This window comes from Pinus tabuliformis, chromosome 4_1 (assembly GCF_031772625.1).
Source record: "Pinus tabuliformis cultivar Carrire ecotype Pingquan chromosome 4_1, CPIR1, whole genome shotgun sequence".
In the NCBI taxonomy this organism is placed as follows: Eukaryota; Viridiplantae; Streptophyta; class Pinopsida; order Pinales; family Pinaceae; genus Pinus; species Pinus tabuliformis.
In genome coordinates, this window is record NC_142303.1 from 955,211,854 (window position 1) to 955,218,484 (window position 6,631).

The 6,631-nt window shown below is 37.6% G+C and overlaps 2 pseudogenes; one reads left to right on the forward strand and one right to left on the reverse strand.

Annotated features, from left to right (window-relative positions):
- Positions 1 to 690: 690 nt before the first annotated feature.
- LOC149179320 (cytochrome P450 77A1 pseudogene) lies at positions 691 to 1,406 on the reverse strand (annotated as a pseudogene).
- A 2,723-nt stretch (positions 1,407 to 4,129) lies between these two features.
- LOC149179321 (catalase isozyme 1-like) lies at positions 4,130 to 5,829 on the forward strand (annotated as a pseudogene).
- Positions 5,830 to 6,631: the final 802 nt, after the last annotated feature.

Sequence of the window (6,631 nt, forward strand, 5' to 3'; positions counted from 1 at the left end):
AATAAATACAATAAGTAGATTTTACTCTTCATCTTATCCATCACATTGAGATATAAAAACAATGGTGGTTTGCAAAGTCCATCACTATGTCTTGACCTATCAAGGTATGGGTAGTAAATACAATAAGTAGATTTTACTTTTCATCTTTGCAGATCCATCACATTGAGATATTTATTGCCAACATTTTGAACGAGCCAATGTAGTTCATCATCAACCTCAAATGATGAGGTGAATCTAGAAATGATGAGATAAAACTTATAAGACCAAAAAATAAATAGGAGAGGAAACCTAGAATTAAAAGGATAAATTCCAAAGATAAAAAAAATATACCCATTAAAAATAAAAATAAATTATAAGATAAAAAATCAAACAAATCCCATTAAAATGAAATACCATAAATATAAAATACAATAAAAGAATAATAATAATTAAAAATAATAATAAAATTAGAATTAGAATTAAATTCAAAACTCAAAAAACCTATAAATAATATATATATGTATAAATAATATTTGAACTATAAAATTAAAGGTATAAAAATCCAAAATCAAAATAAGAAAATTAATATCCAAAGCTAAAAAGGGGAAGTGGGCTGAAATTATCTAGAAACTAATAATTAGGCCGATAGGCCTTCCTTTGAAAGGGACTTTCGTCGTCCCTTTGTTTGTCATGCTGACACGTGGCGTCGGATTAGAGCGTCAGAACCGGCAGTTCTGCAATCTCGTGCTGACAGGCGTCCACACGCGTCCACACACTCAGCGGGAAATCCTGCAATTTCTGTTCATTGTTATGTTTGTTAATTCATGAACCTGACATATGTCCCATTCAGTTCTGACATTTCGGTCTTCCTCTGCATTTCGGAACTGATCCGCGACGCTCACCGCTCCCCCTTTCCGAGCCGCTTCATTCCTCAGGTATTCCACCAGGCGGCCGATGCCCCATTCCCTCACCTCCCCAAACGCGTTCATCGCTGAAGGTCTCAGGGCTTCGCTAATCAAATTCCTGCGAAGACTCCGCCACAGAGGCCCGTATGCGGCCGAACTGATGCTGTGTCGGTTGCTGCTGAAGATTTTCTGCATCCCGCCAAAGGGTGGGCGGTCAGAGAAGATGGAGCCCTTCTGTATGAGCGCCTCGTGGGCAAGCTCGCGGGTGACTATCATCACCAGAGGTCGGTGACCGAGCCATATGGTGAATATTGGGCCGTATCTTTCGTGGAATTTCTTCACTGATCTCTGGAAGGCGCCTCTGTCAAATCCGATCTGAAGGAGGTTCCCTACAATCGGCCATGCCGGGGGGCCTGGCGGCAGGTTCCTGTAGCGCCCGATCCTCAAGAGAACCAGTCGGAGGAAGACTAAGGAAATTACGAGGAGCACAAAAGCCTGGGGAAAGGAATTGAGAATAGCCATGGAAATTCGAATGCAAGGGCTTCGTGTAATGTTTAATATGCGCAAGTTTTCTTATATCAGATGACGGAACTCCACAATGTGGCGAGTGCGGTCATTTACCGACGTTTGACTAGAAATAACGGTAACTTATTCGAACACGTTTAACGACTTCCCGTCTTATGACTGCTAAGTTTTGTGATTTGGAGAGTGGCCAGAGGCTTTCCAAATCTGCTAAGTTTTGTGATTTGTAGAGTGACCAGAGGCTTTCCAAATTGGTGCCCAAAGATTATAATAGTTATAATAGTAGACTATTAGGTTCAAGATTACAACATTCGCAGGATTGGCGGGAATCCGTTTTTTTCATTTTATCAGGGAACAAAGATAGTATTGGGACCTATTTTTCCAGGTCTTGCATTTTAGTTTGAGAGACTTTTGTTTTTCTTCATCGTAATACAATATTCTTATAATAGAAATGGCAGCTTAACTGGCATGATCGTGTAAATGAAATAATGGCAGCTTAACTGGCATGATAGTGTAAATGAAATACTATGTGTGGGGAGGTTTGGTGTAACTCAGATCGGCAGGAAAAACTTATGTATACACCTAAAAGTTATAACTGTGGTGATTCAAATTGACTTGTGTGAATAAAGTACAATATTGGCTCAGTTACAAATTCCTCTGGTGGAAAAAAATAAATAAATCTGACCGAAACAGATGTAATAAATATTATGTATCCAAAACAGCAAAACCTGGCCAAAGCAGAAAGGAACGATACGTATTATATTAGATATGAGGTGTCTTTTCTTACTTTGACTTCCACTTTTGCAAATACAGCTTATACATGAAGCACAACCCTGGATTTCCCAAAGAAGAAAATGTAAATGTTGTCGATAAATTATTCCAAGAACCTAAAAGATTTCTTAAAAAGCTGATTGTATGACACATTTATATAAATTAAAGATGGTATGTCATCCAACTCTGAAGAAATTACACATCGAAGTTAATTATTTGACAAATCAAGCATTTGACTTCATACTACACACGTTAAGTTGCATGCTTATATCTCAAATGGTTATTAACTTATTTTTAATATTTATTATTTTGACAGAGAGCAATTTAAGCTACTTCAAATATTCCTAGAAATGGTCTTTCAGGCTTCTTCTCACTACCATGCAATGGTATTACCTCTCGAAAACCAGAAATGGAGTCCATACTTTTCAGGTGTATTGTTGTTTCTCTGAAGATTCGAGTCTGGCAACTTTGTCACAGTGAAAAGAGGCAGTGTAATTTATGATTAGATGCAACTTGAATATCTTGGAACAGTTATTGAGTTTATATAGTATATTCCTTGTAAATTAGTTTGAGGATAAATGCCACACATTGAGCTCTAAGAGTTTACCGAACCCATCTGGTATGGCTCTTGGGCCTGATTGTACGACATATCTAACATTGTGATGTTTCTCAATACACCAAGATTGGGAGATATGTGTCCTTCCAAGACCTTCCTTTTCATGCCCAGATTAAAAAAATCCGGTGTTTACAGAGAGACTGTTTCGTATTGTCCATTCAGATGATTATGGTTGATAATCTCTTTCTAAGGAAGGAGAACGCCCGACCTCATATGGAAAGGCCCCTTCGAAAAGGTTGACCCCAGGGTCCAACAATGTCAGCATTCCTCCTGCCTAGAGGTGAGGGGCTAATTTGCAATTCAGACGATGCCTTGTCATATCTATTACTTTTTGGCTAATCTCAAGGAATGCGCAATGTTGCAGGCTTGCAATCTAAGCAGGTATTCTGTCATATAGGTGATTAATGCAAAAGCAGGCTGCTTTAGATGGTTTCGGTGACCAATTTCCGTTCGAACCAGTCTTAACAAGATGAAGCATTTTTAGAATTACCTAGCTTAAGATATTAGTAAAGTTAATATTAGTAAAGTTTATCATAATATTAGAAGGGAAAAAGATTTGAATTACCTTCAAGCATATTAGTAACATTACCAACATATTAGTAAACTTTACTAATATTACTAATATCATAATATTCATCAGAGAAAAGTCATTCATCAGAGAAAAGTCGCTCTTCTCGAACAACCATAACATAATTTTAAAATAAGTAAGCTTAGAGGAAACATAGCCACAAGAAGGTAATTCAAATCTTTTTCCCGTCTTGCTTTCTGCAGTAGCTACAATTTTTGTCTTCTAATACTCGTTTTATGAAGCCTTCCTGTAGTTGGGAGTGCCATTTACAGAATAAAGCACAGGTAAGGGGAACCCTGGTATCTAGGTAGTACCCTGCTAACCTCTACAGAGGCCTTGTATCCGTCTTTAGACCTACTTGGTAAAAGGTGCCTCCATAAAAAAAGTGTTCAACGTCTTCTGGATTGATGCAATAGCTACAATTTCAGTCTTTCAACACTGGTTTTATGAATCCTTCCTTAGATGGGAGTGCCATTTACAGAATAAAGCAAGTACGGGGAACCCTGGTATATAGGTAGTACCCTGCTGAAAGTGACATCTACGTTTTTGATAATTGAGGTTGCATCTTCTATTAAACTCTGTTCGAGTAGAAAGTTTATGGATCATTTTCTTTTTGAAGTTTCTTGTCTTGTATGTTGCAATAGGCATTTGTTTTTTATGATCAAAATTGCTGCATTATTCGGCCAAATATTTGAATATTTTTGAAAGTTCTTTCAAAGGATTATTCTGTAATTGATGCTACCCCATTTTTTTTTTCCCATATAGCTCATGGGATTTTCATTTCTCTTGCAGGGGAACTTCAATCTTGTTGGAAATAATTTTCCTGTATTCTTTGTTCGCGATGGTATGAAGTTTCCAGACATGGTTCATGCATTGAAACCAAATCCCAAAAGTCACATTCAAGAAGACTGGAGGATTCGAGATTTCTTCTCTCACCACCCAGAGAGTTTGCATATGTTCACCTTTCTCTTTGATGATCTTGGAATCCCTTTAAACTACAGGCATATGGATGGGTCTGGTGTCCACTCCTTTACCCTTGTTAATAAGGCTGGGAGGCAAACCTATGTGAAGTTTCATTGGAGGCCTACTTGTGGAGTTAAGTGTCTATTGGATGATGAAGCAGTTGTAGTAGGTGGGACAAACCACAGTCATGCAACCAGGGATCTCTATGATTCTATAGCAGCAGGCAACTATCCTGAATGGAAACTTTTTATCCAGACAATGGATCCTCGGGATGAGGATAAATATGACTTTGATCCTTTAGATGTTACGAAATTTGGCCCGAGGATATCTTTCCTCTTCAAACTGTAGGACGCATGGTCTTGAACAAGAATATTGACAATTTCTTTGCTGAAAACGAGCAGCTTGCATTTGCTCCTGCTCTTGTTGTTCCTGGTGTCTATTACACTGAAGATAAGCTACTCCAAACAAGGATATTCTCATACTCAGATACACAAAGGCATCGACTTGGACCCAACTATTTGATGCTGCCAGCCAATGCACCCAAGTGTGCACATCACAATAATCATCATGAAGGATTCATGAACTTCATGCACAGGGATCAAGAGGTTGGTAAATAATTTTAATCTTTTTCTTTTTCAATACCTCTCGTATTACTTGGACATCGAGTCAATGTTCATGGAGAGATTTGATTTTACAAAACAATTGCTGGAATTACAGGTCAACTACTTTCCATCAAGGTTCGATCCAGTTCGTCATGCTGAGAGATTTCCCATTCCTTCCCATACCCATACTGGCAAGCGGGAGAAGGTAAGATCTCACCACTTCTCCAGAATTTGGTGATAGATCTGTGATTTAAAGCTTAAACGTGTAACAAATCATTAGACTTCCTCTAAAGCTTGGGTTAAAGTTTTAAACTCTTTAGTTCATTTGCCTGCATTGTTTCATGAATATGAACAATTTCTCTTTACAAATCCTAAAAATTCCTGTTGAAATGGATCCTCTTTTCGTACGTCTGTCCAGATTGAGCTCTGACACGACGTCTTCGTTGGGAGGATAACCAATGCTTTTTCTCTGTTAACTTGTCAAACTAGAACTTTGGGTTGTATGGTTTCACTTGCACCATCAACATATTTCTTTCATGCCATTCTTCTTGACTGGAAAGATTCAATGATGCGTTTTTATGGCAGCTGATCATGAAACTATATTTGTTGCATCTTTAGAACATGGAAAGCTTCAGTGATGTATTGATGTCTTTTCATGGCAACTCATCATGAAAGGACATTGTTGGAACATCTTAGACCAACCATGCAACATTTGTTTCTAGTCGATATTACTATGAAGTAAGAACATACATTGGTCCACTTAATTGCCAATCCTCAACTTTATCTGGTGGGGAAATAGTGAGATGGATGTGTACTAAATGAGATTCGTATCTTAATGCATATTTTCAGTTTGTTGTGATCTACCAGGTGCTGAATCTTCAAGAGAAGCCAAACGTCATTTAGTGTCATTTCTGCCGGAGGAGCCACAAGAAGATAAAGGGCTCAATATTTGTAGGGTATGTGTCCGTTTCCCTGATGGCCAGAGAGTGCAGAGGAGGTTTCTGCACACCGATCCAATGCAATTACTTTGGTCTTTCTGTTGCTCTCAAATTCAAGAAGCAATTATTTTGGTCTTTCTGTTGCTCTCAAGTTCAAGAAGCTGCAGAGGGCCGGCCGTTTAGATTGGTATATATAGTTCCTCGTTCATCTCAAACATTAAATTATTATCATAAAAGCCTAAGCTTCGGAGATGCTGGATTTTCCAATTTGCTCATATCCATGATCTGGGAATGAGATGTGATTAATGCATCTGTAAGTAAATTGGCAAGATTTCAGCTTTCAATCAATAAGCATTTATCAGTGTTAATTGCTTTCTTCAGATAACAAGTATTTAGCAGGGTTGATTGCTTTCTTCAGTTTTGTTACAAGTTCTGATTCCTTATCTTTATTGAGAAAGAGAAAATTGAAGTGTAAATTTCTGGATAAGTTCTGATTCCTCATCTTTATTGAGAAAAAGAAAATTGAAGTGTAAATTTCTGCGTGATGAATCTACTTTGATTGAGTATAACCCCCTTTATATAAACGGTTATAGTTATTGAATTAATTAAATATCTTGAACACAATAGATTGAGGTAATTTTTTACCTTATTGAGGTAATCTTTTACCTATGTGAACTGATTTGTATTCTTCAAATGTATTTATGTTTATTGAGATGCTATTTCTGGGGCAAGCGGACTGGCTTGCCTTGATGTGCTTAATTTTGAAT